The following is a 26,699-nucleotide window of genomic DNA, read 5'->3' on the forward strand; positions in this document are numbered from 1 at the left end:
TAGTGGATATTTTCACAAAAAAGTGAAATTTTCAAAAATCCAGAAAAATTGGCTGAAAACGACTAAAAATCAAGGACTCATTGGGCGAATCGCTCTGGAACTGAAATCGGAACGCTCACTGACATTTCCCCTATCTGAAAGTCTGATAAATGCCGGAAAAATGACTAAGTCCAAAAAAAAATGTTTTCAACTTTTCTCAATTTTACCCCCGTGGGATAAATATTCTACCCACACACATTTGGAACTCTCCTGGGGTACCCTCACAAATATTATTCCCTCATTTAGTGGATATTTAGACAAAAAAGTGAAATTTTCAAAAATCCAGAAAAATTGTCTGTAAACGACAAAATATTAAGGACTCATTGGGCAAATCGCTCTGGAACTGAAATCGGAATGCTCACTGACATTTCCCATATCTGAAAGTGTGATAAACGCCGGAAAAATGACTAAGTCCAAAAAAAAATGTTTTCAACTTTTTTCAATTTTACCCCCGTGGGATATATATTCTACCCACACACATTTGGAACTCTCCTGGGGTACCCTCACACATATTATTCCCTCATTTAGTGGATATTTTCACAAAAAAGTGAAATTTTCAAAAATCCAGAAAAATTGGCTGAAAACGACGAAATATCAAGGACTCATTGGGCGAATCGCTCTAGAACTGAAATCGGAATGCTCACTGACATTTCCCCTATCTGAAAGTCTGATAAACGCCGGAAAAATGACTAAGTCCAAAAAAAAATGTTTTCTACTTTTTTCAATTTTACCCCCGTGGGATATATATTCTACCCACACACATTTGGAACTCTCCTTGGATACCCTCACACATATTATTCCCTCATTTAGTGGATATTTTCACAAAAAAGTGAAATTTTCAAAAATCCAGAAAAATTGGCTGAAAACGACGAAATATCAAGGACTCATTGGGCGAATCGCTCTGGAACTGAAATTGGAATGCTCACTGACATTTCCCCTATCTGAAAGTCTGATAAACGCCGGAAAAATGACTAAGTCCAAAAAAAAATTTTTTCAACTTTTTTCAATTTTACCCCCGTGGGATATATATTCTACCCACACACATTTGGAACTCTCCTGGGGTACCCTCACACATATTATTCCCTCATTTAGTGGATATTTTCACAAAAAAGTAAAATTTTCAAAAATACAGAAAATTGGCTGAAAACGACTAAAAATCAAGGACTCATTGGGCGAATCGCTCTGGAACTGAAATCGGAACGCTCACTGACATTTCCCCTATCTGAAAGTCTGATAAATGCCGGAAAAATGACTAAGTCCAAAAAAAAATGTTTTCAACTTTTTTCAATTTTACCCCCGTGGGATATATATTCTACCCACACACATTTGGAACTCTCCTGGGGTACCCTCACACATATTATTCCCTCATTTAGTGGATATTTTCACAAAAAAGTGAAATTTTCAAAAATACAGAAAATTGGCTGAAAACGACTAAAAATCAAGGACTCATTGGGCGAATCGCTCTGTAACTGAAATCGGAACGCTCACTGACATTTCCCCTATCTGAAAGTCTGATAAACGCCGGAAAAATGACTAAGTCCCAAAAAAAATTTTTTAAACTTTTTTCAATTTTACTCCCGTGGGATATATATTCTACCCACACACATTTGGAACTCTCCTGGGGTACCCTCACACATATTATTCCCTCATTTAGTGGATATTTTCACAAAAAAGTGAAATTTTCAAAAATCCAGAAAAATTGGCTGAAAACGACGAAATATCAAGGACTCATTGGGCGAATCGCTCTGGAACTGAAATCGGAATGCTCACTGACATTTCCCCTATCTGAAAGTCTGATAAACGCCGGAAAAATGACTAAGTCCAAAAAAAAATTTTTTTCAACTTTTTTCAATTTTACCCCCGTGGGATATATAATCTACCCACACACATTTGGAACTCTCCTGGGGTACCCTCACACACATTATTCCCTCATTTAGTGGATATTTTCACAAAAAAGTGAAATTTTCAAAAATCCAGAAAAATTGGCTGAAAACGACTAAAAATCAAGGACTCATTGGGCGAATCGCTCTGGAACTGAAATCGGAACGCTCACTGACATTTCCCCTATCTGAAAGTCTGATAAATGCCGGAAAAATGACTAAGTCCAAAAAAAAATGTTTTCAACTTTTCTCAATTTTACCCCCGTGGGATAAATATTCTACCCACACACATTTGGAACTCTCCTGGGGTACCCTCACAAATATTATTCCCTCATTTAGTGGATATTTAGACAAAAAAGTGAAATTTTCAAAAATCCAGAAAAATTGTCTGTAAACGACAAAATATTAAGGACTCATTGGGCAAATCGCTCTGGAACTGAAATCGGAATGCTCACTGACATTTCCCATATCTGAAAGTGTGATAAACGCCGGAAAAATGACTAAGTCCAAAAAAAAATGTTTTCAACTTTTTTCAATTTTACCCCCGTGGGATATATATTCTACCCACACACATTTGGAACTCTCCTGGGGTACCCTCACACATATTATTCCCTCATTTAGTGGATATTTTCACAAAAAAGTGAAATTTTCAAAAATCCAGAAAAATTGGCTGAAAACGACGAAATATCAAGGACTCATTGGGCGAATCGCTCTGGAACTGAAATCGGAATGCTCACTGACATTTCCCCTATCTGAAAGTCTGATAAACGCCGGAAAAATGACTAAGTCCAAAAAAAAAATGTTTTCAACTTTTTTCAATTTTACCCCCGTGGGATATATATTCTACCCACACACATTTGGAACTCTCCTGGGGTACCCTCACACATATTATTCCCTCATTTAGTGGATATTTTCACAAAAAAGTGAAATTTTCAAAAATACAGAAAATTGGCTGAAAACGACTAAAAATCAAGGACTCATTGGGCGAATCGCTCTGGAACTGAAATCGGAACGCTCCCTGACATTTCCCCTATCTGAAAGTCTGATAAATGCCGGAAAAATGACTAAGTCCAAAAAAAAATGTTTTCAACTTTTTTCAGTTTTACCCCCGTGGGATATATATTCTACCCACACACATTTGGAACTCTCCTGGGGTACCCTCACACATATTATTCCCTCATTTAGTGGATATTTTCACAAAAAAGTGAAATTTTCAAAAATCCAGAAAAATTGGCTGAAAACGACGAAATATTAAGGACTCATTGGGCGAATCGCTCTGGAACTGAAATCGGAATGCTCACTGACATTTCCCCTATCTGAAAGTCTGAAAAACGCCGGAAAAATCACTAAGTCCAAAAAAAAAATTTTTTCAACTTTTTTCAATTTTACCCACGTGGGATATATATTCTACCCACACACATTTGGAACTCTCCTGGGGTACCCTCACACATATTATTCCCTCATTTAGTGGATATTTTCACAAAAAAGTGAAATTTTCAAAAATACAGAAAATTGGCTGAAAACGACTAAAAATCAAGGACTCATTGGGCGAATCGCTCTGGAACTGAAATCGGAACGCTCACTGACATTTCCCCTATCTGAAAGTCTGATAAATGCCGGAAAAATGACTAAGTCCAAAAAAAAATGTTTTCAACTTTTCTCAATTTTACCCCCGTGGGATAAATATTCTACCCACACACATTTGGAACTCTCCTGGGGTACCCTCACACATATTATTCCCTCATTTAGTGGATATTTAGACAAAAAAGTGAAATTTTCAAAAATCCAGAAAAATTGTCTGTAAACGACAAAATATTAAGGACTCATTGGGCAAATCGCTCTGGAACTGAAATCGGAATGCTCACTGACATTTCCCATATCTGAAAGTGTGATAAACGCCGGAAAAATGACTAAGTCCCAAAAAATTTTTTTTAAACTTTTTTCAATTTTACTCCCGTGGGATATATATTCTACCCACACACATTTGGAACTCTCCTGGGGTACCCTCACACATATTATTCCCTCATTTAGTGGATATTTTCACAAAAAAGTGAAATTTTCAAAAATCCAGAAAAATTGGCTGAAAACGACGAAATATCAAGGACTCATTGGGCGAATCGCTCTGGAACTGAAATCGGAATGCTCACTGACATTTCCCCTATCTGAAAGTCTGATAAACGCCGGAAAAATGACTAAGTCCAAAAAAAAAATGTTTTCAACTTTTTTCAATTTTACCCCCGTGGGATATATATTCTACCCACACACATTTGGAACTCTCCTGGGGTACCCTCACACATATTATTCCCTCATTTAGTGGATATTTTCACAAAAAAGTGAAATTTTCAAAAATACAGAAAATTGGCTGAAAACGACTAAAAATCAAGGACTCATTGGGCGAATCGCTCTGGAACTGAAATCGGAACGCTCCCTGACATTTCCCCTATCTGAAAGTCTGATAAATGCCGGAAAAATGACTAAGTCCAAAAAAAAATGTTTTCAACTTTTTTCAGTTTTACCCCCGTGGGATATATATTCTACCCACACACATTTGGAACTCTCCTGGGGTACCCTCACACATATTATTCCCTCGTTTAGTGGATATTTTCACAAAAAAGTGAAATTTTCAAAAATCCAGAAAAATTGGCTGAAAACGACGAAATATTAAGGACTCATTGGGCGAATCGCTCTGGAACTGAAATCGGAATGCTCACTGACATTTCCCCTATCTGAAAGTCTGAAAAACGCCGGAAAAATCACTAAGTCCAAAAAAAAAATTTTTTCAACTTTTTTCAATTTTACCCACGTGGGATATATATTCTACCCACACACATTTGGAACTCTCCTGGGGTACCCTCACACATATTATTCCCTCATTTAGTGGATATTTTCACAAAAAAGTGAAATTTTCAAAAATACAGAAAATTGGCTGAAAACGACTAAAAATCAAGGACTCATTGGGCGAATCGCTCTGGAACTGAAATCGGAACGCTCACTGACATTTCCCCTATCTGAAAGTCTGATAAATGCCGGAAAAATGACTAAGTCCAAAAAAAAATGTTTTCAACTTTTCTCAATTTTACCCCCGTGGGATAAATATTCTACCCACACACATTTGGAACTCTCCTGGGGTACCCTCACACATATTATTCCCTCATTTAGTGGATATTTAGACAAAAAAGTGAAATTTTCAAAAATCCAGAAAAATTGTCTGTAAACGACAAAATATTAAGGACTCATTGGGCAAATCGCTCTGGAACTGAAATCGGAATGCTCACTGACATTTCCCATATCTGAAAGTGTGATAAACGCCGGAAAAATGACTAAGTCCCAAAAAATTTTTTTTAAACTTTTTTCAATTTTACTCCCGTGGGATATATATTCTACCCACACACATTTGGAACTCTCCTGGGGTACCCTCACACATATTATTCCCTCATTTAGTGGATATTTTCACAAAAAAGTGAAATTTTCAAAAATCCAGAAAAATTGGCTGAAAACGACGAAATATTAAGGACTCATTGGGCGAATCGCTCTGGAACTGAAATCGGAATGCTCACTGACATTTCCCCTATCTGAAAGTCTGATAAACGCCGGAAAAATGACTAAGTCCCAAAAAATTTTTTTTAAACTTTTTTCAATTTTACTCCCGTGGGATATATATTCTACCCACACACATTTGGAACTCTCCTGGGGTACCCTCACACACATTATTCCCTCATTTAGTGGATATTTTCACAAAAAAGTGAAATTTTCAAAAATCCAGAAAAATTGGCTGAAAACGACGAAATATCAAGGACTCATTGGGCGAATCGCTCTGGAACTGAAATCGGAATGCTCACTGACATTTCCCCTATCTGAAAGTCTGATAAACGCCGGAAAAATGACTAAGTCCAAAAAAAAATGTTTTCTACTTTTTTCAATTTTACCCCCGTGGGATATATATTCTACCCACACACATTTGGAACTCTCCTGGGGTACCCTCGCACATATTATTCCCTCATTTAGTGGATATTTTCACAAAAAAGTGAAATTTTCAAAAATCCAGAAAAATTGGCTGAAAACGACGAAATATCAAGGACTCATTGGGCGAATCGCTCTGGAACTGAAATTGGAATGCTCACTGTCATTTCCCCTATCTGAAAGTCTGATAAACGCCGGAAAAATGACTAAGTCCAAAAAAAAATTTTTTTCAACTTTTTTCAATTTTACCCCCGTGGGATATATATTCTACCCACACACATTTGGAACTCTCCTGGGGTACCCTCACACATATTATTCCCTCATTTAGTGGATATTTTCACAAAAAAGTGAAATTTTCAAAAATACAGAAAATTGGCTGAAAACGACTAAAAATCAAGGACTCATTGGGCGAATCGCTCTGGAACTGAAATCGGAACGCTCACTGACATTTCCCCTATCTGAAAGTCTGATAAATGCCGGAAAAATGACTAAGTCCAAAAAAAAATGTTTTCAACTTTTCTCAATTTTACCCCCGTGGGATAAATATTCTACCCACACACATTTGGAACTCTCCTGGGGTACCCTCACACATATTATTCCCTCATTTAGTGGATATTTAGACAAAAAAGTGAAATTTTCAAAAATCCAGAAAAATTGTCTGTAAACGACAAAATATTAAGGACTCATTGGGCGAATCGCTCTGGAACTGAAATCGGAACGCTCACTAACATTTCCCCTATCTGAAAGTCTGATAAATGCCGGAAAAATGACTAAGTCCAAAAAAAAATGTTTTCAACTTTTTTCAATTTTACCCCCGTGGGATATATATTCTACCCACACACATTTGGAACTCTCCTGGGGTACCCTCACACATATTATTTCCTCATTTAGTGGATATTTTCACAAAAAAGTGAAATTTTCAAAAATCCAGAAAAATTGGCTGAAAACGACGAAATATTAAGGACTCATTGGGCGAATCGCTCTGGAACTGAAATCGGAATGCTCACTGACATTTCCCCTATCTGAAAGTCTGATAAACGCCGGAAAAATCACTAAGTCCAAAAAAAAATTTTTTCAACTTTTTTCAATTTTACCCCCGTGGGATATATATTCTACCCACACACATTTGGAACTCTCCTGGGGTACCCTCACACATATTATTCCCTCATTTAGTGGATATTTTCACAAAAAAGTGAAATTTTCAAAAATCCAGAAAAATTGGCTGAAAACGACGAAATATCAAGGACTCATTGGGCGAATCGCTCTGGAACTGAAATCGGAATGCTCACTGACATTTCCCCTATCTGAAAGTCTGATAAACGCCGGAAAAATGACTAAGTCCAAAAAAAAAATGTTTTCAACTTTTTTCAATTTTACCCCCGTGGGATATATATTCTACCCACACACATTTGGAACTCTCCTGGGGTACCCTCACACATATTATTCCCTCATTTAGTGGATATTTTCACAAAAAAGTGAAATTTTCAAAAATACAGAAAATTGGCTGAAAACGACTAAAAATCAAGGACTCATTGGGCGAATCGCTCTGGAACTGAAATCGGAACGCTCACTGACATTTCCCCTATCTGAAAGTCTGATAAATGCCGGAAAAATGACTAAGTCCAAAAAAAAATGTTTTCAACTTTTCTCAATTTTACCCCCGTGGGATAAATATTCTACCCACACACATTTGGAACTCTCCTGGGGTACCCTCACACATATTATTCCCTCATTTAGTGGATATTTAGACAAAAAAGTGAAATTTTCAAAAATCCAGAAAAATTGTCTGTAAACGACAAAATATTAAGGACTCATTGGGCGAATCGCTCTGGAACTGAAATCGGAACGCTCACTAACATTTCCCCTATCTGAAAGTCTGATAAATGCCGGAAAAATGACTAAGTCCAAAAAAAAATGTTTTCAACTTTTTTCAATTTTACCCCCGTGGGATATATATTCTACCCACACACATTTGGAACTCTCCTGGGGTACCCTCACACATATTATTCCCTCATTTAGTGGATATTTTCACAAAAAAGTGAAATTTTCAAAAATCCAGAAAAATTGGCTGAAAACGACGAAATATTAAGGACTCATTGGGCGAATCGCTCTGGAACTGAAATCGGAATGCTCACTGTCATTTCCCCTATCTGAAAGTCTGATAAACGCCGGAAAAATCACTAAGTCCAAAAAAAAAATTTTTTCAACTTTTTTCAATTTTACCCCCGTGGGATATATATTCTACCCACACACATTTGGAACTCTCCTGGGGTACCCTCACACATATTATTCCCTCATTTAGTGGATATTTTCACAAAAAAGTGAAATTTTCAAAAATACAGAAAATTGGCTGAAAATGACTAAAAATCAAGGACTCATTGGGCGAATCGCTCTGGAACTGAAATCGGAACGCTCACTGACATTTCCCCTATCTGAAAGTGTGATAAACGCCGGAAAAATGACTAAGTCCAAAAAAAAATGTTTTCAACTTTTTTCAATTTTACCCCCGTGGGACATATATTCTACCCACACACATTTGGAACTCTCCTGGGGTACCCTCACACATATTATTCCCTCATTTAGTGGATATTTTCACAAAAAAGTGAAATTTTCAAAAATCCAGAAAAATTGGCTGAAAACGACGAAATATCAAGGACTCATTGGGCGAATCGCTCTGGAACTGAAATCGGAATGCTCACTGACATTTCCCCTATCTGAAAGTCTGATAAACGCCGGAAAAATGACTAAGTCCAAAAAAAAAATGTTTTCAACTTTTTTCAATTTTACCCCCGTGGGATATATATTCTACCCACACACATTTGGAACTCTCCTGGGGTACCCTCACACATATTATTCCCTCATTTAGTGGATATTTTCACAAAAAAGTGAAATTTTCAAAAATACAGAAAATTGGCTGAAAACGACTAAAAATCAAGGACTCATTGGGCGAATCGCTCTGGAACTGAAATCGGAACGCTCACTGACATTTCCCCTATCTGAAAGTCTGATAAATGCCGGAAAAATGACTAAGTCCAAAAAAAAATGTTTTCAACTTTTTTCAGTTTTACCCCCGTGGGATATATATTCTACCCACACACATTTGGAACTCTCCTGGGGTACCCTCACACATATTATTCCCTCATTTAGTGGATATTTTCACAAAAAAGTGAAATTTTCAAAAATCCAGAAAAATTGGCTGAAAACGACGAAATATCAAGGACTCATTGGGCGAATCGCTCTGGAACTGAAATCGGAATGCTCACTGACATTTCCCCTATCTGAAAGTCTGATAAACGCTGGAAAAATGACTAAGTCCCAAAAAATTTTTTTTAAACTTTTTTCAATTTTACTCCCGTGGGATATATATTCTACCCACACACATTTGGAACTCTCCTGGGGTACCCTCACACATATTATTCCCTCATTTAGTGGATATTTTCACAAAAAAGTGAAATTTTCAAAAATCCAGAAAAATTGGCTGAAAACGACGAAATATTAAGGACTCATTGGGCGAATCGCTCTGGAACTGAAATCGGAATGCTCACTGACATTTCCCCTATCTGAAAGTCTGATAAACGCCGGAAAAATGACTAAGTCCCAAAAAATTTTTTTTAAACTTTTTTCAATTTTACTCCCGTGGGATATATATTCTACCCACACACATTTGGAACTCTCCTGGGGTACCCTCACACACATTATTCCCTTATTTAGTGGATATTTTCACAAAAAAGTGAAATTTTCAAAAATCCAGAAAAATTGGCTGAAAACGACGAAATATCAAGGACTCATTGGGCGAATCACTCTGGAACTGAAATCGGAATGCTCACTGACATTTCCCCTATCTGAAAGTCTGATAAACGCCGGAAAAATGACTAAGTCCAAAAAAAAATGTTTTCTACTTTTTTCAATTTTACCCCCGTGGGATATATATTCTACCCACACACATTTGGAACTCTCCTGGGGTACCCTCGCACATATTATTCCCTCATTTAGTGGATATTTTCACAAAAAAGTGAAATTTTCAAAAATCCAGAAAAATTGGCTGAAAACGACGAAATATCAAGGACTCATTGGGCGAATCGCTCTGGAACTGAAATTGGAATGCTCACTGTCATTTCCCCTATCTGAAAGTCTGATAAACGCCGGAAAAATGACTAAGTCCAAAAAAAAAATTTTTTCAACTTTTTTCAATTTTACCCCCGTGGGATATATATTCTACCCACACACATTTGGAACTCTCCTGGGGTACCCTCACACATATTATTCCCTCATTTAGTGGATATTTTCACAAAAAAGTGAAATTTTCAAAAATACAGAAAATTGGCTGAAAACGACTAAAAATCAAGGACTCATTGGGCGAATCGCTCTGGAACTGAAATCGGAACGCTCACTGACATTTCCCCTATCTGAAAGTCTGATAAATGCCGGAAAAATGACTAAGTCCAAAAAAAAATGTTTTCAACTTTTCTCAATTTTACCCCCGAGGGATAAATATTCTACCCACACACATTTGGAACTCTCCTGGGGTACCCTCACACATATTATTCCCTCATTTAGTGGATATTTAGACAAAAAAGTGAAATTTTCAAAAATCCAGAAAAATTGTCTGTAAACGACAAAATATTAAGGACTCATTGGGCGAATCGCTCTGGAACTGAAATCGGAACGCTCACTAACATTTCCCCTATCTGAAAGTCTGATAAATGCCGGAAAAATGACTAAGTCCAAAAAAAAATGTTTTCAACTTTTTTCAATTTTACCCCCGTGGGATATATATTCTACCCACACACATTTGGAACTCTCCTGGGGTACCCTCACACATATTATTCCCTCATTTAGTGGATATTTTCACAAAAAAGTGAAATTTTCAAAAATCCAGAAAAATTGTCTGTAAACGACAAAATATTAAGGACTCATTGGGCAAATCGCTCTGGAACTGAAATCGGAATGCTCACTGACATTTCCCATATCTGAAAGTGTGATAAACGCCGGAAAAATGACTAAGTCCAAAAAAAAATGTTTTCAACTTTTTTCAATTTTACCCCCGTGGGATATATATTCTACCCACACACATTTGGAACTCTCCTGGGGTACCCTCACACATATTATTCCCTCATTTAGTGGATATTTTCACAAAAAAAGTGAAATTTTCAAAAATACAGAAAATTGGCTGAAAACGACTAAAAATCAAAGACTCATTGGGCGAATCGCTCTGGAACTGAAATCGGAACGCTCACTGACATTTCCCCTATCTGAAAGTCTGATAAATGCCGGAAAAATGACTAAGTCCAAAAAAAAATGTTTTCAACTTTTCTCAATTTTACCCCCGTGGGATAAATATTCTACCCACACACATTTGGAACTCTCCTGGGGTACCCTCACACATATTATTCCCTCATTTAGTGGATATTTAGACAAAAAAGTGAAATTTTCAAAAATCCAGAAAAATTGTCTGTAAACGACAAAATATTAAGGACTCATTGGGCGAATCGCTCTGGAACTGAAATCGGAACGCTCACTAACATTTCCCCTATCTGAAAGTCTGATAAATGCCGGAAAAATGACTAAGTCCAAAAAAAAATGTTTTCAACTTTTTTCAATTTTACCCCCGTGGGATATATATTCTACCCACACACATTTGGAACTCTCCTGGGGTACCCTCACACATATTATTCCCTCATTTAGTGGATATTTTCACAAAAAAGTGAAATTTTCAAAAATCCAGAAAAATTGGCTGAAAACGACGAAATATTAAGGACTCATTGGGCGAATCGCTCTGGAACTGAAATCGGAATGCTCACTGACATTTCCCCTATCTGAAAGTCTGATAAACGCCGGAAAAATCACTAAGTCCAAAAAAAAAAATTTTTTCAACTTTTTTCAATTTTACCCCCGTGGGATATATATTCTACCCACACACATTTGGAAGTCTCCTGGGGTACCCTCACACATATTATTCCCTCATTTAGTGGATATTTTCACAAAAAAGTGAAATTTTCAAAAATACAGAAAATTGGCTGAAAATGACTAAAAATCAAGGACTCATTGGGCGAATCGCTCTGGAACTGAAATCGGAACGCTCACTGACATTTCCCCTATCTGAAAGTTTGATAAATGCCGGAAAAATGACTAAGTCCAAAAAAAAATGTTTTCAACTTTTCTCAATTTTACCCCCGTGGGATAAATATTCTACCCACACACATTTGGAACTCTCGTGGGGTACCCTCACACATATTATTCCCTCATTTAGTGGATATTTAGACAAAAAAGTGAAATTTTCAAAAATCCAGAAAAATTGTCTGTAAACGACAAAATATTAAGGACTCATTGGGCAAATCGCTCTGGAACTGAAATCGGAATGCTCACTGACATTTCCCATATCTGAAAGTGTGATAAACGCCGGAAAAATGACTAAGTCCAAAAAAAAATGTTTTCAACTTTTTTCAATTTTACCCCCGTGGGATATATATTCTACCCACACACATTTGGAACTCTCCTGGGGTACCCTCACACATATTATTCCCTCATTTAGTGGATATTTTCACAAAAAAGTGAAATTTTCAAAAATCCAGAAAAATTGGCTGAAAACGACGAAATATCAAGGACTCATTGGGCGAATCGCTCTGGAACTGAAATCGGAATGCTCACTGACATTTCCCCTATCTGAAAGTCTGATAAACGCCGGAAAAATGACTAAGTCCAAAAAAAAAATGTTTTCAACTTTTTTCAATTTTACCCCCGTGGGATATATATTCTACCCACACACATTTGGAACTCTCCTGGGGTACCCTCACACATATTATTCCCTCATTTAGTGGATATTTTCACAAAAAAGTGAAATTTTCAAAAATACAGAAAATTGGCTGAAAACGACTAAAAATCAAGGACTCATTGGGCGAATCGCTCTGGAACTGAAATCGGAACGCTCACTGACATTTCCCCTATCTGAAAGTTTGATAAATGCCGGAAAAATGAATAAGTCCAAAAAAAAATGTTTTCAACTTTTTTCAATTTTACCCCCGTGGGATATATATTCTACCCACACACATTTGGAACTCTCCTGGGGTACCCTCACACATATTATTCCCTCATTTAGTGGATATTTTCACAAAAAAGTGAAATTTTCAAAAATCCAGAAAAATTGGCTGAAAACGACAATATATTAAGGACTCATTGGGCGAATCACTCTGGAACTGAAATCGGAATGCTCACTGACATTTCCCCTATCTGAAAGTCTGATAAACGCCGGAAAAATGACTAAGTCCAAAAAAAAATGTTTTCAACTTTTTTCAATTTTACCCCCGTGGGATATATATTCTACCCACACACATTTGGAACTCTCCTGGGGTACCCTCACACATATTATTCCCTCATTTAGTGGATATTTTCACAAAAAAGTGAAATTTTCAAAAATCCAGAAAAATTGGCTGAAAACGACGAAATATCAAGGACTCATTGGGCGAATCGCTCTGGAACTGAAATCGGAATGCTCACTGACATTTCCCCTATCTGAAAGTCTGATAAATGCCGGAAAAATGACTAAGTCCAAAAAAAAAATGTTTTCAACTTTTTTCAATTTTACCCCCGTGGGATATATATTCTACCCACACACATTTGGAACTCTCCTGGGGTACCCTCACACATATTATTCCCTCATTTAGTGGATATTTTCACAAAAAAGTGAAATTTTCAAAATCCAGAAAAATTGGCTGAAAACGACGAAATATTAAGGACTCATTGGGCGAATCGCTCTGGAACTGAAATCGGAATGCTCACTGACATTTCCCCTATCTGAAAGTCTGATAAACGCTGGAAAAATGACAAAGTCCCAAAAAAATTTTTTTAAACTTTTTTCAATTTTACTCCCATGGGATATATATTCTACCCACACACATTTGGAACTCTCCTGGGGTACCCTCACACATATTATTCCCTCATTTAGTGGATATTTTCACAAAATAGTGAAATTTTCAAAAATCCAGAAAAATTGGCTGAAAACGACGAAATATTAAGGACTCATTGGGCGAATCGCTCTGGAACTGAAATCGGAATGCTCACTGACATTTCCCCTATCTGAAAGTCTGATAAACGCCGGAAAAATGACTAAGTCCAAAAAAAAATGTTTTCAACTTTTTTCAATTTTACCCCCGTGGGATATATATTCTACCCACACACATTTGGAACTCTCCTGGGGTACCCTCACACATATTATTCCCTCATTTAGTGGATATTTTCACAAAAAAGTGAAATTTTTAAAAATCCAGAAAAATTGGCTGAAAACGACGAAATATTAAGGACTCATTGGGCGAATCGCTCTGGAACTGAAATCGGAATGCTCACTGACATTTCCCCTATCTGAAAGTCTGATAAACGCTGGAAAAATGACAAAGTCCCAAAAAATTTTTTTAAACTTTTTTCAATTTTACTCCCGTGGGATATATATTCTACCCACACATATTTGGAACTCTCCTGGGGTACCCTCACACATATTATTCCCTCATTTAGTGGATATTTTCACAAAAAAGTGAAATTTTCAAAAATCCAGAAAAATTGGCTGAAAACGACGAAATATTAAGGACTCATTGGGCGAATCGCTCTGGAACTGAAATCGGAATGCTCACTGACATTTCCCCTATCTGAAAGTCTGATAAACGCCGGAAAAATGACTAAGTCCAAAAAAAAAAGTTTTCAACTTTTTTCAATTTTACCCCCGTGGGATATAAATTCTACCCACACACATTTGGAACTCTCCTGGGGTACCCTCACACATATTATTCCCTCATTTAGTGGATATTTTCACAAAAAAGTGAAATTTTCAAAAATCCAGAAAAATTGGCTGAAAACGACGAAATATCAAGGACTCATTGGGCGAATCGCTCTGGAACTGAAATCGGAATGCTCACTGACATTTCCCCTATCTGAAAGTATGATAAACGCCGGAAAAATGACTAAGTCCAAAAAAAAAATTTTTTCAACTTTTTTCAATTTTACCCCCGTGGGATATATATTCTACCCACACACATTTGGAACTCTCCTGGGGTACCCTCACACATATTATTCCCTCATTTAGTGCATATTTTCACAAAAAAGTGAAATTTTCAAAAATACAGAAAATTGGCTGAAAACAACTAAAAATCAAGGACTCATTGGGCGAATCGCTCTGGAACTGAAATCGGAACGCTCACTGACATTTCCCCTATCTGAAAGTCTGATAAATGCCGGAAAAATGACTAAGTCCAAAAAAAAATGTTTTCAACTTTTTTCAATTTTACCCCCGTGGGATATATATTCTACCCACACACATTTGGAACTCTCCTGGGGTACCCTCACACATATTATTCCCTCATTTAGTGGATATTTTCACAAAAAAGTGAAATTTTCAAAAATCCAGAAAAATTGGCTGAAAACGACGAAATATTAAGGACTCATTGGGCGAATCGCTCTGGAACTGAAATCGGAATGCTCACTGACATTTCCCCTATCTGAAAGTCTGATAAAAGCAAGAAAAATGACTAAGTCCAAAAAAAAATTTTTTTCAACTTTTTTCAATTTTACACCCGTGGGATATATATTCTACCCACACACATTTGGAACTCTCCTGGGGTACCCTCACACATATTATTCCCTCATTTAGTGGATATTTTCACAAAAAAGTGAAATTTTCAAAAATACAGAAAATTGGCTGAAAACGACGAAATATTAAGGACTCATTGGGCGAATCGCTCTGGAACTGAAATCGGAATGCTCACTGACATTTCCCCTATCTGAAAGTCTGATAAACGCCGGAAAAATGACTAAGTCCCAAAAAACTTTTTTAAACTTTTTTCAATTTTACTCCCGTGGGATATATATTCTACCCACACACATTTGGAACTCTCCTGGGGTACCCTCACACATATTATTCCCTCATTTAGTGGATATTTTCACAAAAAAGTGAAATTTTCAAAAATCCAGAAAAATTGGCTGAAAACGACGAAATATTAAGGACTCATTGGGCGAATCGCTCTGGAACTGAAATCGGAATGCTCACTGACATTTCCCCTATCTGAAAGTCTGATAAACGCCGGAAAAATGACTAAGTCCCAAAAAAATTTTTTTAAACTTTTTTCAATTTTACTCCCGTGGGATATATATTCTACCCACACACATTTGGAACTCTCCTGGGGTACCCTCACACATATTATTCCCTCATTTAGTGGATATTTTCACAAAAAAGTGAAATTTTCAAAAATCCAGAAAAATTGGCTGAAAACGACGAAATATCAAGGACTCATTGGGCGAATCGCTCTGGAACTAAAATCGGAATGCTCACTGACATTTCCCCTATCTGAAAGTCTGCTAAACGCCGGAAAAATGACTAAGTCCAAAAAAAAATTTTTTTCAACTTTTTTCAATTTTACCCCCGTGGGATATATATTCTACCCACACACATTTGGAACTCTCCTGGGGTACCCTCACACATATTATTCCCTCATTTAGTGGATATTTTCACAAAAAAGTGAAATTTTCAAAAATATAGAAAATTGGCTGAAAACGACTAAAAATCAAGGACTCATTGGGCGAATCGCTCTAGAACTGAAATCGGAACGCTCACTGACATTTCCCCTATCTGAAAGTCTGATAAATGCCGGAAAAATGACTAAGTCCAAAAAAAAATGTTTTCAACTTTTTTCAATTTTACCCCCGTGGGATATATATTCTACCCACACACATTTGGAACTCTCCTGGGGTACCCTCACACATATTATTCCCTCATTTAGTGGATATTTTCACAAAAAAGTGAAATTTTCAAAAATCCAGAAAAATTGGCTGAAAACGACGAAATATTAAGGACTCATTGGGCGAATCGCTCTGGAACTGAAATCGGAATGCTCACTGACATTTCCCCTATCTGAAAGTCTGATAAACGCCGGAAAAATGACTAAGTCCCAAAAAAATTTTTTTAAACTTTTTTCAATTTTACTCCTGTGGGATATATATTCTACCCACACACATTTGGAACTCTCCTGGGGTACCCTCACACATATTATTCCCTCATTTAGTGGATATTTTCACAAAAAAGTGAAATTTTCAAAAATCCAGAAAAATTGGCTGAAAACGACGAAATATCAAGGACTCATTGGGCGAATCGCTCTGGAACTGAAATCGGAATGCTCACTGACATTTCCCCTATCTGAAAGTCTGCTAAACGCCGGAAAAATGACTAAGTCCAAAAAAAAAATTTTTTCAACTTTTTTCAATTTTACCCCCGTAGGATATATATTCTACCCAAACACATTTGGAACTCTCCTGGGGTACCCTCACACATATTATTCCCTCATTTAGTGGATATTTTCACAAAAAAGTGAAATTTTCAAAAATATAGAAAATTGGCTGAAAACGACTAAAAATCAAGGACTCATTGGGCGAATCGCTCTAGAACTGAAATCGGAACGCTCACTGACATTTCCCCTATCTGAAAGTCTGATAAATGCCGGAAAAATGACTAAGTCCAAAAAAAAATGTTTTCAACTTTTTTCAATTTTACCCCCGTGGGATATATATTCTACCCACACACATTTGGAACTCTCCTGGGGTACCCTCACACATATTATTCCCTCATTTAGTGGATATTTTCACAAAAAAGTGAAATTTTCAAAAATCCAGAAAAATTGGCTGAAAACGACGAAATATTAAGGACTCATTGGGCGAATCGCTCTGGAACTGAAATTGGAATGCTCACTGACATTTCCCCTATTTGAAAGTCTGATAAACGCCGGAAAAATGACTAAGTCCAAAAAAAAATTTTTTTCAACTTTTTTCAATTTTACCCCAGTGGGATATATATTCTACCCACACACATTTGGAACTCTCCTGGGGTACCCTCACACATATTATTCCCTCATTTAGTGGATATTTAGACAAAAAAGTGAAATTTTCAAAAATCCAGAAAAATTGGCTGAAAACGACAAAATATTAAGGACTCATTGGGCGAATCGCTCTGGAACTGAAATCGGAATGCTCACTGACATTTCCCCTATCTGAAAGTCTGATAAACGCCGGAAAAATGACTAAGTCCAAAAAAAAATGTTTTCAACTTTTTTCAATTTTACCCCCGTGGGATATATATTCTACCCACACACATTTGGAACTCTCCTGGGGTACCCTCACACATATTATTCCCTCATTTAGTGGATATTTTCACAAAAAAGTGAAATTTTCAAAAATCCAGAAAAATTGGATGAAAACGACGAAATATTAAGGACTCATTGGGCGAATCGCTCTGGAACTGAAATCGGAATGCTCACTGACATTTCCCCTATCTGAAAGTCTGATAAACGCTGGAAAAATGACAAAGTCCCAAAAAATTTTTTTAAACTTTTTTCAATTTTACTCCCGTGGGATATATATTCTACCCACACACATTTGGAACTCTCCTGGGGTACCCTCACACATATTATTCCCTCATTTAGTGGATATTTTCACAAAAAAGTGAAATTTTCAAAAATCCAGAAAAATTGGCTGAAAACGACGAAATATTAAGGACTCATTGGGCGAATCGCTCTGGAACTGAAATCGGAATGCTCACTGACATTTCCCCTATCTGAAAGTCTGATAAACGCCGGAAAAATGACTAAGTCCCAAAAAAAATTTTTTAAACTTTTTTCAATTTTACTCCTGTGGGATATATATTCTACCCACACACATTTGGAACTCTCCTGGGGTACCCTCACACATATTATTCCCTCATTTAGTGGATATTTTCACAAAAAAGTGAAATTTTCAAAAATCCAGAAAAATTGGCTGAAAACGACGAAATATCAAGGACTCATTGGGCTAATCGCTCTGGAACTGAAATTGGAATGCTCACTGACATTTCCCCTATCTGAAAGTCTGATAAACGCCGGAAAAATGACTAAGTCCAAAAAAAAATTTTTTTCAACTTTTTTCAATTTTACCCCCGTGGGATATATATTCTACCCACACACATTTGGAACTCTCCTGGGGTACCCTCACACATATTATTCCCTCATTTAGTGGATATTTTCACAAAAAAGTGAAATTTTCAAAAATCCAGAAAAATTGGCTGAAAACGACGAAATATCAAGGACTCATTGGACGAATCGCTCTGGAACTGAAATCGGAATGCTCACTGACATTTCCCCTATCTGAAAGTCTGATAAACGCCGGAAAAATGACTAAGTCCAAAAAAAAATGTTTTCAACTTTTTTCAATTTTACCCCCGTGGGATATAAATTCTACCCACACACATTTGGAACTCTCCTGGGGTACCCTCACACATATTATTCCCTCATTTAGTGGATATTTTCACAAAAAAGTGAAATTTTCAAAAATCCAGAAAAATTGGCTGAAAACGACGAAATATCAAGGACTCATTGGGCGAATCGCTCTGGAACTGAAATCGGAATGCTCACTGACATTTCCCCTATCTGAAAGTATGATAAACGCCGGAAAAATGACTAAGTCCAAAAAAAAAATTTTTTCAACTTTTTTCAATTTTACCCCCGTGGGATATATATTCTACCCACACACATTTGGAACTCTCCTGGGGTACCCTCACACATATTATTCCCTCATTTAGTGCATATTTTCACAAAAAAGTGAAATTTTCAAAAATACAGAAAATTGGCTGAAAACGACTAAAAATCAAGGACTCATTGGGCGAATCGCTCTGGAACTGAAATCGGAACGCTCACTGACATTTCCCCTATCTGAAAGTCTGATAAATGCCGGAAAAATGACTAAGTCCAAAAAAAAATGTTTTCAACTTTTTTCAATTTTACCCCCGTGGGATATATATTCTACCCACACACATTTGGAACTCTCCTGGGGTACCCTCACACATATTATTCCCTCATTTAGTGGATATTTTCACAAAAAAGTGAAATTTTCAAAAATACAGAAAATTGGCTGAAAACGACAAAATATTAAGGACTCATTGGGCGAATCGCTCTGGAACTGAAATCGGAATGCTCACTGACATTTCCCCTATCTGAAAGTCTGATAAACGCTGGAAAAATGACAAAGTCCCAAAAAATTTTTTTAAACTTTTTTCAATTTTACTCCCGTGGGATATATATTCTACCCACACACATTTGGAACTCTCCTGGGGTACCCTCACACATATTATTCCCTCATTTAGTGGATATTTTCACAAAAAAGTGAAATTTTCAAAAATCCAGAAAAATTGGCTGAAAACGACGAAATATTAAGGACTCATTGGGCGAATCGCTCTGGAACTGAAATCGGAATGCTCACTGACATTTCCCCTATCTGAAAGTCTGATAAACGCCGGAAAATTGACTAAGTCCAAAAAAAAATTTTTTTCAACTTTTTTCAATTTTACCCCCGTGGGATATATATTCTACCCACACACATTTGGAACTCTCCTGGGGTACCCTCACACATATTATTCCCTCATTTAGTGGATATTTTCACAAAAAAGTGAAATTTTCAAAAATCCAGAAAAATTGGCTGAAAACGACGAAATATCAAGGACTCATTGGGCGAATCGCTTAGGAACTGAAATCGGAATGCTCACTGACATTTCCCCTATCTGAAAGTCTGATAAACGCCGGAAAAATGACTAAGTCCAAAAAAAAAAGTTTTCAACTTTTTTCAATTTTACCCCCGTGGGATATAAATTCTACCCACACACATTTGGAACTCTCCTGGGGTACCCTCACACATATTATTCCCTCATTTAGTGGATATTTTCAGAAAAAAGTGAAATTTTCAAAAATCCAGAAAAATTGGCTGAAAACGACGAAATATCAAGGACTCATTGGGCGAATCGCTCTGGAACTGAAATCGGAATGCTCACTGACATTTCCCCTATCTGAAAGTATGATAAACGCCGGAAAAATGACTAAGTCCAAAAAAAAAATTTTTTCAACTTTTTTCAATTTTACCCCCGTGGGATATATATTCTACCCACACACATTTGGAACTCTCCTGGGGTACCCTCACACATATTATTCCCTCATTTAGTGCATATTTTCACAAAAAAGTGAAATTTTCAAAAATACAGAAAATTGGCTGAAAACAACTAAAAATCAAGGACTCATTGGGCGAATCGCTCTGGAACTGAAATCGGAACGCTCACTGACATTTCCCCTATCTGAAAGTCTGATAAATGCCGGAAAAATGACTAAGTCCAAAAAAAAATGTTTTCAACTTTTTTCAATTTTACCCCCGTGGGATATATATTCTACCCACACACATTTGGAACTCTCCTGGGGTACCCTCACACATATTATTCCCTCATTTAGTGGATATTTTCACAAAAAAGTGAAATTTTCAAAAATCCAGAAAAATTGGCTGAAAACGACGAAATATTAAGGACTCATTGGGCGAATCGCTCTGGAACTGAAATCGGAATGCTCACTGACATTTCCCCTATCTGAAAGTCTGATAAACGCCAGAAAAATGACTAAGTCCAAAAAAAAATTTTTTTCAACTTTTTTCAATTTTACACCCGTGGGATATATATTCTACCCACACACATTTGGAACTCTCCTGGGGTACCCTCACACATATTATTCCCTCATTTAGTGGATATTTTCACAAAAAAGTGAAATTTTCAAAAATACAGAAAATTGGCTGAAAACGACGAAATATTAAGGACTCATTGGGCGAATCGCTCTGGAACTGAAATCGGAATGCTCACTGACATTTCCCCTATCTGAAAGTCTGATAAACGCCGGAAAAATGACTAAGTCCCAAAAAACTTTTTTAAACTTTTTTCAATTTTACTCCCGTGGGATATATATTCTACCCACACACATTTGGAACTCTCCTGGGGTACCCTCACACATATTATTCCCTCATTTAGTGGATATTTTCACAAAAAAGTGAAATTTTCAAAAATCCAGAAAAATTGGCTGAAAACGACGAAATATTAAGGACTCATTGGGCGAATCGCTCTGGAACTGAAATCGGAATGCTCACTGACATTTCCCCTATCTGAAAGTCTGATAAACGCCGGAAAAATGACTAAGTCCCAAAAAAATTTTTTTAAACTTTTTTCAATTTTACTCCCGTGGGATATATATTCTACCCACACACATTTGGAACTCTCCTGGGGTACCCTCACACATATTATTCCCTCATTTAGTGGATATTTTCACAAAAAAGTGAAATTTTCAAAAATCCAGAAAAATTGGCTGAAAACGACGAAATATCAAGGACTCATTGGGCGAATCGCTCTGGAACTAAAATCGGAATGCTCACTGACATTTCCCCTATCTGAAAGTCTGCTAAACGCCGGAAAAATGACTAAGTCCAAAAAAAAATTTTTTTCAACTTTTTTCAATTTTACCCCCGTGGGATATATATTCTACCCACACACATTTGGAACTCTCCTGGGGTACCCTCACACATATTATTCCCTCATTTAGTGGATATTTTCACAAAAAAGTGAAATTTTCAAAAATATAGAAAATTGGCTGAAAACGACTAAAAATCAAGGACTCATTGGGCGAATCGCTCTAGAACTGAAATCGGAACGCTCACTGACATTTCCCCTATCTGAAAGTCTGATAAATGCCGGAAAAATGACTAAGTCCAAAAAAAAATGTTTTCAACTTTTTTCAATTTTACCCCCGTGGGATATATATTCTACCCACACACATTTGGAACTCTCCTGGGGTACCCTCACACATATTATTCCCTCATTTAGTGGATATTTTCACAAAAAAGTGAAATTTTCAAAAATCCAGAAAAATTGGCTGAAAACGACGAAATATTAAGGACTCATTGGGCGAATCGCTCTGGAACTGAAATCGGAATGCTCACTGACATTTCCCCTATCTGAAAGTCTGATAAACGCCGGAAAAATGACTAAGTCCCAAAAAAATTTTTTTAAACTTTTTTCAATTTTACTCCTGTGGGATATATATTCTACCCACACACATTTGGAACTCTCCTGGGGTACCCTCACACATATTATTCCCTCATTTAGTGGATATTTTCACAAAAAAGTGAAATTTTCAAAAATCCAGAAAAATTGGCTGAAAACGACGAAATATTAAGGACTCATTGGGCGAATCGCTCTGGAACTGAAATCGGAATGCTCACTGACATTTCCCCTATCTGAAAGTCTGATAAACGCTGGAAAAATGACAAAGTCCCAAAAAATTTTTTTAAACTTTTTTCAATTTTACTCCCGTGGGATATATATTCTACCCACACACATTTGGAACTCTCCTGGGGTACCCTCACACATATTATTCCCTCATTTAGTGGATATTTTCACAAAAAAGTGAAATTTTCAAAAATCCAGAAAAATTGGCTGAAAACGACGAAATATTAAGGACTCATTGGGCGAATCGCTCTGGAACTGAAATCGGAATGCTCACTGACATTTCCCCTATCTGAAAGTCTGATAAACGCCGGAAAAATGACTAAGTCCCAAAAAAATTTTTTTAAACTTTTTTCAATTTTACTCCTGTGGGATATATATTCTACCCACACACATTTGGAACTCTCCTGGGGTACCCTCACACATATTATTCCCTCATTTAGTGGATATTTTCACAAAAAAGTGAAATTTTCAAAAATCCAGAAAAATTGGCTGAAAACGACGAAATATCAAGGACTCATTGGGCTAATCGCTCTGGAACTGAAATTGGAATGCTCACTGACATTTCCCCTATTTGAAAGTCTGATAAACGCCGGAAAAATGACTAAGTCCAAAAAAAAATTTTTTTCAACTTTTTTCAATTTTACCCCCGTGGGATATATATTCTACCCACACACATTTGGAACTCTCCTGGGGTACCCTCACACATATTATTCCCTCATTTAGTGGATATTTAGACAAAAAAGTGAAATTTTCAAAAATCCAGAAAAATTGGCTGAAAACGACAAAATATTAAGGACTCATTGGGCGAATCGCTCTGGAACTGAAATCGGAATGCTCACTGACATTTCCCCTATCTGAAAGTCTGATAAACGCCGGAAAAATGACTAAGTCCAAAAAAAAATGTTTTCAACTTTTTTCAATTTTACCCCCGTGGGATATATATTCTACCCACACACATTTGGAACTCTCCTGGGGTACCCTCACACATATTATTCCCTCATTTAGTGGATATTTTCACAAAAAAGTGAAATTTTCAAAAATCCAGAAAAATTGGCTGAAAACGACGAAATATTAAGGACTCATTGGGCGAATCGCTCTGGAACTGAAATCGGAATGCTCACTGACATTTCCCCTATCTGAAAGTCTGATAAACGCTGGAAAAATGACAAAGTCCCAAAAAATTTTTTTAAACTTTTTTCAATTTTACTCCCGTGGGATATATATTCTACCCACACACATTTGGAACTCTCCTGGGGTACCCTCACACATATTATTCCCTCATTTAGTGGATATTTTCACAAAAAAGTGAAATTTTCAAAAATCCAGAAAAATTGGCTGAAAACGACGAAATATTAAGGACTCATTGGGCGAATCGCTCTGGAACTGAAATCGGAATGCTCACTGACATTTCCCCTATCTGAAAGTCTGATAAACGCCGGAAAAATGACTAAGTCCCAAAAAAATTTTTTTAAACTTTTTTCAATTTTACTCCTGTGGGATATATATTCTACCCACACACATTTGGAACTCTCCTGGGGTACCCTCACACATATTATTCCCTCATTTAGTGGATATTTTCACAAAAAAGTGAAATTTTCAAAAATCCAGAAAAATTGGCTGAAAACGACGAAATATCAAGGACTCATTGGACGAATCGCTCTGGAACTGAAATCGGAATGCTCACTGACATTTCCCCTATCTGAAAGTCTGATAAACGCCGGAAAAATGACTAAGTCCAAAAAAAAATGTTTTCAACTTTTTTCAATTTTACCCCCGTGGGATATAAATTCTACCCACACACATTTGGAACTCTCCTGGGGTACCCTCACACATATTATTCCCTCATTTAGTGGATATTTTCACAAAAAAGTGAAATTTTCAAAAATCCAGAAAAATTGGCTGAAAACGACGAAATATCAAGGACTCATTGGGCGAATCGCTCTGGAACTGAAATCGGAATGCTCACTGACATTTCCCCTATCTGAAAGTATGATAAACGCCGGAAAAATGACTAAGTCCAAAAAAAAAATTTTTTCAACTTTTTTCAATTTTACCCCCGTGGGATATATATTCTACCCACACACATTTGGAACTCTCCTGGGGTACCCTCACACATATTATTCCCTCATTTAGTGCATATTTTCACAAAAAAGTGAAATTTTCAAAAATACAGAAAATTGGCTGAAAACGACTAAAAATCAAGGACTCATTGGGCGAATCGCTCTGGAACTGAAATCGGAACGCTCACTGACATTTCCCCTATCTGAAAGTCTGATAAATGCCGGAAAAATGACTAAGTCCAAAAAAAAATGTTTTCAACTTTTTTCAATTTTACCCCCGTGGGATATATATTCTACCCACACACATTTGGAACTCTCCTGGGGTACCCTCACACATATTATTCCCTCATTTAGTGGATATTTTCACAAAAAAGTGAAATTTTCAAAAATACAGAAAATTGGCTGAAAACGACAAAATATTAAGGACTCATTGGGCGAATCGCTCTGGAACTGAAATCGGAATGCTCACTGACATTTCCCCTATCTGAAAGTCTGATAAACGCTGGAAAAATGACAAAGTCCCAAAAAATTTTTTTAAACTTTTTTCAATTTTACTCCCGTGGGATATATATTCTACCCACACACATTTGGAACTCTCCTGGGGTACCCTCACACATATTATTCCCTCATTTAGTGGATATTTTCACAAAAAAGTGAAATTTTCAAAAATCCAGAAAAATTGGCTGAAAACGACGAAATATTAAGGACTCATTGGGCGAATCGCTCTGGAACTGAAATCGGAATGCTCACTGACATTTCCCCTATCTGAAAGTCTGATAAACGCCGGAAAAATGACTAAGTCCCAAAAAAATTTTTTTAAACTTTTTTCAATTTTACTCCTGTGGGATATATATTCTACCCACACACATTTGGAACTCTCCTGGGGTACCCTCACACATATTATTCCCTCATTTAGTGGATATTTTCACAAAAAAGTGAAATTTTCAAAAATCCAGAAAAATTGGCTGAAAACGACGAAATATCAAGGACTCATTGGACGAATCGCTCTGGAACTGAAATCGGAATGCTCACTGACATTTCCCCTATCTGAAAGTCTGATAAACGCCGGAAAAATGACTAAGTCCAAAAAAAAATGTTTTCAACTTTTTTCAATTTTACCCCCGTGGGATATAAATTCTACCCACACACATTTGGAACTCTCCTGGGGTACCCTCACACATATTATTCCCTCATTTAGTGGATATTTTCACAAAAAAGTGAAATTTTCAAAAATCCAGAAAAATTGGCTGAAAACGACGAAATATCAAGGACTCATTGGGCGAATCGCTCTGGAACTGAAATCGGAATGCTCACTGACATTTCCCCTATCTGAAAGTATGATAAACGCCGGAAAAATGACTAAGTCCAAAAAAAAAATTTTTTCAACTTTTTTCAATTTTACCCCCGTGGGATATATATTCTACCCACACACATTTGGAACTCTCCTGGGGTACCCTCACACATATTATTCCCTCATTTAGTGCATATTTTCACAAAAAAGTGAAATTTTCAAAAATACAGAAAATTGGCTGAAAACGACTAAAAATCAAGGACTCATTGGGCGAATCGCTCTGGAACTGAAATCGGAACGCTCACTGACATTTCCCCTATCTGAAAGTCTGATAAATGCCGGAAAAATGACTAAGTCCAAAAAAAAATGTTTTCAACTTTTTT

The sequence above is a fragment of the Phyllobates terribilis genome, unplaced genomic scaffold (genome assembly GCF_046119375.1).
Source record: "Phyllobates terribilis strain yellow unplaced genomic scaffold, ASM4611937v1 Scaffold_7__3_contigs__length_470593459, whole genome shotgun sequence".
Classification (NCBI taxonomy): Eukaryota; Metazoa; Chordata; class Amphibia; order Anura; family Dendrobatidae; genus Phyllobates; species Phyllobates terribilis.